General features: G+C 42.4%; 1 protein-coding gene across 1 annotated transcript in view; it reads right to left on the bottom strand.

The window, feature by feature from the left end:
* Window positions 1–11,946, bottom strand: part of LOC116671237 (cytochrome P450 27C1-like) — a 41,267-nt gene that overhangs the window by 1,158 nt on the left and 28,163 nt on the right.

The following is an 11,946-nucleotide window of genomic DNA, read 5'->3' on the forward strand; positions in this document are numbered from 1 at the left end:
AAAGGAAAAGATGAGGTTCAATCTTAAGGTTGTAAAATGCACCAACTTCCTTCGACTTGCCCCAACACAGCACCATGGGCTTCTTCTAAGCAGTTGTCTAGAAAACTGAACTGTTGTTAGTACACCATTCCACAAAAATCAGCGTTTGAAGTTTACAAATGAACATATAGAGCAGCCTGATGATTGTGGAAACAAGTCTGTGGACCAATGAGGTGTCAAAGAGACTTTGCCGCAATGAGGAAAGGTACGTTTGGAGAAGAAATGGAACAGAATTTAATGAAACAGAACCTCGTCCAACTGTTAAATATGGGGGGGGGGGATCATCCATGCTTTGGGGTTGTATTGCAGAGTGGCACAGGGAACATTTCACGAGTATGGATTCAATAAAATGTCCGAAACTTTGACAGCTAAATTGATGGCATCTGTGAAAAAGCTAAGGTAAAAGACAGGATGCTGTCTACAAATGGGATTAATGATCCTAACACACAACTCAAACGACATGGGATTCCATCAAGAGGGGTAAAACTGAAGTTTTGCTATGGCCTTCCCAATCTCGTGACATCAATAAATTGAAAATCTTTGGTGACCTTAAAAGAGCAGTTAGGCGTGACATGACAGCCCCAGAACTCAAAAGAAACTGGAAGCGTTTAGAAGGAAGAAGTGGGCGAAGTACCTCAAACAAGAATCAAAAGCCTCTTGCGCTGCACAAGAAGCTTTCCAGCTGTGCATACTTGGCCAGAAGGAGGCAAGTACAGGTATTAACTCGCAGGGTGCCCAAAATTTTGCAGACAACATTTTTTGGTTGTTATTTTAACAGGTAAATGATGGAAATTAAAATTAAACGTTTTGGAATATAATAGAAATGTCTAATCTGTCATTTGATCTTTGAAATTTTCCCATCTTTTCATGGCTTCTTCATGCACAAAAATTTACTGGGGGGCCCAAACTTCGCCCCCAATAGTATGGACTCCGAACCTCTTACTTCCGCTGAAGCTACACACTGCACCTTCGAAACGCGAAAACAACTATGTGCCACATCTGCCTTTAAAACATCAGACACACACACCGTGTCGACCCCTCAGTAGCATCTCTAATTTGCGTGATCCCTCAGTGCTCATATCCTTGGTAATGGAGCATGTCGTGTGAGCAGTAGCCCCATGTCACACTCCTCTCCCCGTCTCAGCTGGGCCTTAATTTCGGTGAGCCTTGATCCAACATGAATATCCATGGATCAGAAGGAAAGGTGGGATAATGGAAGGTGGGAAGGGTAAAAGAGGTTGTGAAGGAAATGGAAAAAGGAATAGGTTAGTTAACAGACGGGACCCCATACTGAAAAACAGCCTAAATAGGTATTCTGTTGGCTCGAAAGAAGCTTGGTAAATATGAAAAAATTAATCAACTTATGAATTTGACGAGGACGTCCCAGGAGAGACAGAACTCCTCCATGGTTTGGGAATGACGTCGGAGCCACTGGGGATCGCCCCGGCATACATTGGTTGGTCTTGAAGGAGGAGAACATGAGGTGAGGCACGATGTAGTCTTGGGTGTCCTGGGGAATGCTCATTTCCAAACAGCCAAGTCGGGATATACAAAATGACCGCCACACTGGACAAGACATAGTCAAAGGAAGAGGTAGACAGCGTGTTAAATGTCCAGTGGCAAGCTGGCAAGGTTCCTTTCCATCACTTATACCTTAAGAACAAACTGAAATGTAAAGGTAAATGGTAATGTTGGTAATCTAAGTTTAGCGGATTGAAGGAGATGGTTTGCGTATGTGTCTTTTTTCTCTCTGCTATGACTCATCCTGGCATTCCGCTGTGCCTGTTGATGGCCTCCAATGAGCCTCTTACCTATCACCTGCAATATCCTTTTCAATTCCTCCATGACCAACATTCAGTTCATTCACAAACAATTGTCTTTAAAACCTGCCATGGCATTTTGAAGAAGAGGTCATTCAAGTGAGAACAGTGCTCCGTCAGACTCAGGGTGCGCAGAGAATAGAAACTCTCTTGATGAGGTCTCCTAAACTTGGTTCACTATCAGGGAAGACTGCTACAATCACTGGGACGCATGACAAGCTGCCTGAGCCGCTCCGCACTTTAGCCAATCTCTCCCTCACTGGCAAAAACCGGACATAAGAAACAAGGTACATTTTGCAAGGATTTTAGACTTATTGAGGAAATAGCCTTATGACGAAGCTGGTAAAAATGAAGTTTGATACAATATGAGTTCATAGCAGAAAAGCAGAAACGAAACGAAGAAAGAGATGGCATGCATACAAAAAATGAGCTAGCTAAAAAAAATGTTTTTGCTGTCCCATCAACACATTATGAAACTACGGGGATGCCTGTCGATCCCCACAACGTCATTAAGTGCATAGGGATCTTTCTAGAGCTCAAAATTCAAACGTAATAGGGGACTGCACGCTGAGATGGACGGCCAGTGGAAACGGCCTCTCATGTCTATGTACCTCCTTACCAGTAGCCATGTACCTCTCTGAGGGGCCACACCCTCGGCCCTCAGCACCTCAGCCACCAGGTCACGGTCTCGCCACTGAGACCACCGAGGGGCCCAAAAGGGATTTGAATCATTTTTGCCATATCTTTCTGTGCTCCATCTATAAAAGCAGTAGTGACACAAACAGAGGTCCCATTTTGTTCTTCTTCTTCTGTAAGGGTTGTTTAGTCATGATGTAATTTCCACCCAAATATATCTCTACAATATATCCAAGCGCTTACAAGTTGGCTTCTGATGTTGGTAAGGAAAGAACACTCAGTGTGTTTATGTAACTCACTTAAAGGACAAAACCACCCTGGACTGCTGACCAGCAGCGGCCAAATATAGTGCGCTTTACGCAGGGATATAAAGAGAGGATATATGAACCACAATTCCATGAAATTTCATGAACTCGGTGCTAAACCCGTCCTCTCCAAAGAAAAACTCAATGAAGTTGGATAGGGCACTAGGTCCAGGCATTCATTCAGGTGTACTTGATTCTGGTTTGATTGCAAAAGCAGCCAGTGTGAATCAACTGCAGGTACAGCCCATCTTAGCAAGCAAGAGAGGTCCCCAAATTCATGCATGGCTGCTGACTGTGCACGTGCGTAAAACAAAAAAACAGCTGCTATTTAAGCCGGTTGATGTGCCAAATTCTGCCGCAGCGTCGTAAAATGATTCAGGATTGCATTATTGTGATACTTTGGTTCCGTGCGCAAAAAAACTATGATATGATTGCCGAAGTCTAAACCCGCCAGGTTCACATCTGCAAATCAAAGTCCTGGAGTACGCAGTCTCAAGGTGGCTATGTGTAGTGTTATGGTTGTATTGTGGAAACGCCTTTAAGGAGAATGAACAACTCAGAAGTGGAAAGAGGATCGGATGTACGCTTCTAAAGAAGGTTGGATAGCTCGGTAGTGGGGCGTTGGGGTTCTTTTTATTGGAGAGGAGTTCCAAACAAGAAGTCGCACAAATCTTCGCGTGTGTTACAGGACCACTCTGGGCGCAACAAACAACCACAAACACACACACACACACACACACAACCACACACACACAATATTGGCTTAGTGTGAGCCTTAAGGTCACAACGAAGCCATTGAATTTCCCAAGTGGATACTTACAAAAGAAAATCATCCCAACAGTTTGCTCAGTAACACACTCGGAACTCTAACTGCTCAAAATCCCTCTCTGCACACAGACACCCACATCAAACATGGGTCAACACAGGCCAGAGCATTCTCGTAAAAATTGGGTAGATTTCATTGTCATCCCTTGGTAATGAGACATGTGTGTGGAGCCCCCGTCACCATTCCCTACTACCCCCTCGCTGGGCACTTAATCTCGGTGAGCCTCATTACAACGGAATATGCCTGGCGATCAGAAGAGAAGGTGGGGTGAATGGCGAAAGATGGGAAAAAAGGGAAAGTAGGAAGGAAAGTGGAAAAAAGGAACAGGTTATGAACAGAGGGACCCCTACTCACACATCCATGGACACGCTTAGAGAGTATATCCATTTAACATTCCTCTCTATTGTGTCAGGCTATGCACAAACATGGTTGGAAATGCTATCCAGGCCTAAGCCTGTCTGTTTTGTATTTTCAAAAAAGTCTCACTAAGACCCTATATCTAAAGTGTGCCACTAAAAAACTATCAGAATGGTTATTGGAGAATGGTAGTCCAATTCTATGCGCCAATTATCGAATTGTTGCTTTTAAAGTAAACAACTTCAATAAATCCTCTAGGTCATTCAGAGCAAGGAATCTTTTTTAATTTTTATCGTCTGGGAAAAACTGTTGACATAATGTATTCTTAGGGCACCTAAATGTACTAAATGGACTAGAAGACTTTTTCAATGTACTCTAGTAAAAGAAGGCAGATATTGTAGTCAATGGCAACATACATGTATAATAAACACAAGTATTTACTATTTAGTTGTTAGTTCCTTCATTCCCTAGTCCCTCTGAAGATAACTGAGATGTAAACAGTGTAATCAAACATTGTAAATCGAATTTTGAGGGCCTGATTAAGACGGGCGCTATTTTTCTATTTTGCTCTTGCTCTCACATCCTCTGAGTTACATGATGTCCTCCTGAGGCCTCATAGTGATCATGAAACTATACAGTTTTCCAATTCACACAAAACATGTACTATAAAAAAATACTAAAAAGTTTGTGATTTTATCCCATTGGAAGGAGATCAGATACATACTGGTAAGGAGTGGAATGCATTGCCATAACAATATTTTCTAGAGGACAGATTATAATGGAGAGAAAACATTTAGTGGTCTTAGCAATGCAAACTACGTGAACTTGGAGTGGAACAGCTGACCACGGTCCCTGTGCTTTTTAGCTCATCGGAAACGTAGGTATAATAAGATATTTTATACTGTTTATTGGGACCCCAGATGCCAGAGTGAGTGGGCTGGATCCAATGCTGGATCGCGCGCTCTGAATAGATGGGGGGCGGTGCGGTAGGCAGCACCAGGAGGTGAACAGGCATCTCTCCGCTACCAAGCACACATCTGTACTTTGGTCTGTACTGGAACTGCAACCCCCAGTAACCCTCCCGTTCCAAACCAACACCTACAGACAAGGCAACGAGCCACCCTACACAGGCTTTGCCATTTGTGGGGAAACAACAAAAAAAATAAGATTTTTTCGTGCAACAAAACAAAACAGTACATTAAAGGCATATAGAACACGGTTAAAGGGAATCACAGGTGAGAAGGCGAAGAGTAATTAGGATCTGAGAAGCCAATCGTTTTTTTAAACCTCAGCTGTGTTGATGTTTTTTTCTGCTTGTCTTATATCGTCACAGTCAGTCTTTTCGTAGGTGGTTAGTAACATGCATTTATCAAAAAATTAGATATTAACCTATTATTTTGCACCGCAAGCATTGGACATGGTTTCAAATCTCCTCCAGTTGCATTTGTTGGGGTCTGATGCCATAGTCATCAACAAGACCGATACAAGTAAACCCACAAACCTTACTGCTTCTCTTCTCAAAATAAAAGCTCAAATAACCAAAAAGTTTCTGCCTTCAGTCTTTGGAGCATAAATAGTGAGCTAACTTTATTTACTATGTCATATTAATGCTGGTAGTAACAGTTATTATAGTTACTTTGTTAGTTGCTCATTTATTGTACATGGTTCCATTTTGCCATACTTGCAGGACATCTGTACTACACCATGTATAGACTAATTGTATAATACCTATTCATTTTAGGAGGACTTACAATAATTTCCGCCTCCACAGATGTAAACTAGTTATCTCTTACACATAAAAAACAAAGAGCTATCATTTTTTTAGACTTCTCAGACAATAAAGAAATAGAAATTCCAATAAATTTCTTTCACAAAAATATATTAGCAAAGTCTTAAAGACAACACATTTTAGAAAAACATGTATTGGAAATTAACATCAGGAACAGATTAAATGTCCACGGATTATGTGGTGTGGAATTAGTTAGTGTTTAATGTTGTAAAAAAATGTAGCGCACTTACAAAAATTCCATATACATCACGGTTTCCTCATCAGAAACAGTTGTCCAGTGAAGCCCACACAACAGCAAATAAGACACGTTATCACGTAAGGCTAACAAGCACATCCGTCCTACTTTGGACTCTCTATAACAGATAAGTTACTGCAAACAGCAGTACAAAGCCCTCAAGCGTGTGGGATAAAGCTTGACTTTAAAAACAACACCTAATTTTGCGGAACGAGCCCATGGCTAGCTGCACACGCAACACAACAAAGAAATGAACAAAAAAGAGCAGTTAGGCAAGGCATGTCATCTGGAAAGTCATCCATGTAGGGGTATGAGGGAGCTGGAGATGAGACGTTCAACATGTATCACACAGAGCTGTCGAGCCCTGACTGGCGTCATTCACTGTTACAGTATATCACTCTTTGCTCAATCAGAATTTTTTTTTTTTTCAGTTTCAGTGGTATCAGTCATTGCTCTTACTCCAGACCAAGATGGACTCTCGATCTCAGTGGCATTAGTTCACCCCAAATTTGTCTGTTACCTTGTTGCAACTGAGTAAGTCTTTTCGGTGCATCACTTTCTGCAAGCGCTTGAAACAGTGGTGAATGTTTTGCTAAAGCCAGCTTTGCTGCCTCGCCTTCGGTATTCCATGTAGCCGGTGTAATCGCACCTGACATGGGAGCTCATGGTGCCCGTTCGCTTGAGAAACTGATGGAGGGAAGCAGGGAGAGAAAGAGAAACTAGTGAGAATATTGTAAATTACGATAGCATCATTGTACGATTGCATGGCCATTGCTTGTGTCCTTTCTGAGTCAGTATAGTGAAAGTCCTCACCTGTGGTCGTCCGCCACCTCCCTGCCACCCATCTACTCCAGCATCAGGTCTGAGGCAGCGAGGACCTTCTGGAGCAGTGCGTGCCCTCTTGAAGAGAAATTAAGGCCTCTCCTCCATACCCTGCCAACTTTGTGATCACCTACGAAAGAAGAGGAAAATGACAAACATAAAAAAATGTATTATGTAAATTGAAGAATGATGTTTATTGACAAACCTGTTACCACTTGTCCATAAATAAATGGTACAATTTTACTTTTTTAAACCGGATTTTGTTATTAATATGAACCTTATTCCCCAAATAAAATTGGTCAAGATGTCTACAAACGAATACGGAGGAGTTTCTTCAGATAAAATCTGTGCTTGTGAAAGTGGATTCTTTTTTCGGAAAGGTTTTTAGTTTGTCCTCTAAAGTGAAAACTCCTATGTGGCGGTTGCAAGAAAATATCACCTTGTCAGATTCAGTGTTGGTGAGTCGGCTCACAAGTCCAGCCAGACGGGACCCACATTGCGAAACAATAAGGCTACAATAGTCTTGGGGAAACGTATTGATAACAGAAACAAAGAAAATAACATTTGTAAGGTCTCATGACATGGGCTCTTGTGGATCGCTTGATATACCCTTAGTGGTCCCCTAATTGATCTGAAGTCTCTTTTCCAAAAATCAGACTTGCGTGCAGAGTTACAGCCACTAGAGCCAGTCCCAATATGAGCTTTCTGAGTGCCATTTCTGAGTCTGTAGCTTTGAGGAGGAACGGGGGGGCGGCAAGGTGGAGGCGGGTTGTGGCCTTGACCAACTGCCCAACTTTTCTATTGGAAAGTCCTGATGTCTCTCTCTCATGGGGGGCTAAATTCTCTAGACGGGCAAACAAAGCACGAGGAAAGCGGGAAGGTAACACTGCCCTTTATGACCTCATAGGAGCAAATTTACATTTCGGCCCCATTCTGAGCTCCTCATTTTTCACAAAGGCAGAGCAGATACCGATATCACCATTCTGCAACGGAGGATCAGTAGGCAGGCTGGGGGAACTCATATTAATGTTTAAAAACCTATTAAAGTGAAATTTTCATGCCATGGGACTAACTAACTAAATTTAAAAACTTTTTCAAAAGTTATATAATTTAATGAGGGTTGCTCCAAAAACTAAGGGGAATAATATAACCTTTAGCCCTTTTAGATCCTGTGTCTTCGCGACCTATTCCTCGTATAATTGTTCCAAGTGTGAGAGCAAACATATATGGTCCATGGTGTATGAACAAGTCACACTGGTATTGCAATTCTGAAGGGAAACAATAATGTGAAATATTGGTGGAGATGAGAGAGAGTGGGTAAGGGTGAACACACCCTAACGCTGTAACCGGTCCAACAGGAACCTGCTGCCTCTTGGGTGGGTAGTAAAGCCATCTCTGGGGTGTCTTGGGACACCAGGAGTAGAAGTAGGCATTGTACTCTCTGAACCATGCCTAAACAGCAGAAAGGCCAGTAATATTGTTATATGTTATGGTGGAGGTCGACAAAACAGATGGTCAGCATGTGTGTCTGCAAAGGTCAAACAATCCATGTGTTCAAAGTTTGTTTTTGGGTGACAACGGACCTTCTGCCGTAACGACTATGCCAAGCGCATGGGCCCAATCCTGTCTGCGGACCCCACTGTGGGAAGAGGTCTTGGATCGAAACATGGATGTCTGGCAAGTCAAATGAGGTGCTCCAACTAGTTGGTAGAAGGAATATAGGACAAATTCACCAGGACAGCATCATCCAGTACTGGAATATTGTTCCATTGTGTGCCACCTACTGGCCAACAAGGGCACATGATGGCTGAATGAGTAGGCACATATTACATACGAAAGAGGACAATCAAAAAACGATGATAAGCTCATTGGAGATGAAAATGGTGTGATATGGGGTGTGTTTGAAGTCTGTAACAACTCATTCGTTCCCCCTGAGAGGTGGGCATAGATGTAAGCGCTATGAGAGGAATGAGAAAGCGGAGTTTGAAACAAAAAAGAAGTCAATTGAAACAGGAAGTTTATCAAACTTTGAAATGCTGATCTGTCTAGAAGAACATACTGTTGAGTAGCAGCGTAATCCTTTTAAGGCAAACCGTTGCAGGCAAAGGACCTAATTTTATGCGCGCTCTGGAAGCGAAGAGAAACTGGCAAAAGCGGAACAGGATGGGGTGCATGGTGTAAAACAGCATGGCTTCTTAGTCTGATGGCACATACCTCTCTGTAAAACTCTGGAGACATCGGGGCACCACACTAAAGCAGACGTGTACATGTGTTCAGATAGCTGTGTCAAATGGACTGCTCACTGGTACTATTTATATGATTTTTACTAAGCTATCGCCAACAGAGGCATTGAGTTTAGGCATTATGGTTACTACCATAATTGTAATCTTTGACATTATTTAGTTCCCAAGAAATGTCCTATTGGTGGCTACTTGGGGGCAAACAATCAACTTTTGGGCGATAGTTAACATTATTAAATAACCATAGAAAGACTACACAGAGAAGAGCACCCAATCATGTGACAATTGTGTGTATCCCTTTTTCTCAAATTTAGGTATAATACTGCAAGATCACTACGCGCACTGGACGTTTGCAATGAGCCGGTTGTTCTGCAATTCCATCAGTTGGCTACAAGTTTAGTTAGGTCATTAGGAAAGTTAGTTCCACAATCTTGTTCTTCCCTGAGCCAGTGTGGCAGGGAGTCCAGTTTGCATGCATGGAAAAGGGTTGAACCGACGGAACATTCTTGGCTACAGAACGCACCTAGAGTATTTGGATTTTGGACAAAGTTTATATACATGTGTATTATGTAAAGTAGATTAATATACGATATAGTGTCTACACCAGTGTCCAATAAATCTCACTATAAACCAAAGAATGTCTCTAAATATTATTTGCAAGGAGGCCTTTCATTGGGAAGGTCTGAGTAGAATACCTACGGAGTTCAATACACAAAGGTTCACTCCACGCCACCAATGCAGAAAAAAAATAAAAATAAAGTTATATATTTTAAAATTGTGGTCAGATGGTTTACTACTAACCCACTTGGATCTTAGATGATGTGATTTTATTTTTCGTAGGCTGGGTCTCAGGTTACAGCGCAATGAATGCCAAATACCCGTCTTTATTTTGTACTTTGATAGACAGTCTAACGGAAACAGAACATAAACTATTAAGAGTCAGATTTCAGGGTAAATGAGAGGTATCGGGATCGTGCTAGACTCACATAATCGCAGATAGTGGACCAGCATTTCGAGCAGTATCAGTCCATTTCAGAACTACTCTACAAAAGCCGCTCAACCGGATAGTGTGCAACCTATCAAGGATAAGAGTCCCACTCCTGGCTCCGCATCCCACTCCAGGACCTCTCAGCCTCCAGGAGCGCTTGGTGGTGGCGAACCAGCATAGAGAGGTGCTGATGGCACTGGCAGCGATTGGCTTTTCATTGGCGTCGGAAGTGTAAGCTTGGCAGATCTGAGGAGTCATCGCATAGTGGACCACATCTTGCACACGAGTTTCCACTGCTCACAAGACACCGACGGAGTTCCCAACACTAGCGCGTTACGCACCAGTGCACGCTGCGTCACGACCACCAGGATTTCCCGCTCTGGAAGCAATGGAGATAAAATATTGAAAATACTAGCTTTGTACCACCATGATGGATACAAAAGATTACCCATAGTAGTATAGTTGGGTTGAGGGGAAAAAAACAAAAAACAAAAAAAAAAAACTACTTATACAAGAGATACCCTTGTTTTTTTATAGGACTAAGAATATTGTAAACATTATGATATATAACATTAGTGTTCTATTCAAGTGATTTCATTTTGCCATTTGCATAATTTTTTTTCATGTGAGGAATGCTTTAGGCAGATCCTTGTCAGTTTGTCCCTCAGTCTTGTCCTCCCTTGACTGCAGTAAACACAGGGCTCACCGCAGGGCAAGCAGATGACCCAACCACGGCGGGCACGTTCCATCCCACAACATCTTGCGCAGATATTTTCTGGTTAGGGCCGCAACACAGCAGTGGGTCGGAGGTCCTATGTGAATTCTGGGGTTGACTGTATCATTGCTGAAGTCTACTCTGATAGGAGGGGGTATCCAGTGAACTACAAACGCTTCTGCAGTCTTCAATCATCTACTACAACCGTGTCAGAGAAGAAAAGTTCAGAGTGGGGCCCAGAAAATATGATACATTTTTAAGCAGGTGTAAATTTAAAGCTACAAAACGTGAATGGCATAAACTTCAGCCGTAATGTCCAGTATGTACGAACAGACAGCAAACAATAAGAGACATAAATATGTGGTACCTGGGCGAATTCAAAAGACGACAGCCTTGAGCTCTTGCCTCGAATCTCTCTTCGTTCCATCGTGCTAATAGTGACTGAAGATGTCCTCAGGGATTGCTGGGATGAGTTGCTCATCGCGGGCTGTGAGGTGGAAGTACCTCCTTTCCTCACAATAGACTTGGAAATCGTCAGAAAGAAAGCGAGGTACAATGTCAGTGAATGACAGGACAACAGTGATAATTGTTGGCCCTCTAAAGGGATATTCCAAAGCCCAACTTGTTACTGATTTTTACATTGGATGGTAGAATGCTGAACAAAGGTTAGACACAAAACCTAAAAGGGCTCTGATATGGATGTGTTAGTTTCTGGATTCACAAGACATTCTCTCCCATGTACAGATTAGTATGTTGTCAATATGTCATAAGCACAAACATTGGGCAGTAAACCACACATAATTCATTGTTTATGAAATGTTAAATGATTTAAATTTAAAAACACTAATAAATATACTTCGTGTGTGTTGTGTGTGTGGAGGTGGCACACAGGCTGAATGACTGTGCGACTGTGTTTGTTGGCTTGTGGTAAGGAACTCCTCATCCCATATACGCGCAGCCACACATTAAGGCTAGGGTGGTTACAATAAAAAAAGTGTGGAGGGCCATACGCTGACTTGCTGTAGAGACTTCCGTAATAAGCCTTGCCCCAACAATCAGCACCATGGCTTCTTCTAAGCAGTTGTCTAGAAAACTGAACTGTTGTAGTACACCATTCCACAAAAATCAGCGTTTGAAGTTTACAAATGAACATATAGACAAGCCTGATGCATTG

Source organism: Etheostoma spectabile, chromosome 1, assembly GCF_008692095.1.
Source record: "Etheostoma spectabile isolate EspeVRDwgs_2016 chromosome 1, UIUC_Espe_1.0, whole genome shotgun sequence".
Classification (NCBI taxonomy): Eukaryota; Metazoa; Chordata; class Actinopteri; order Perciformes; family Percidae; genus Etheostoma; species Etheostoma spectabile.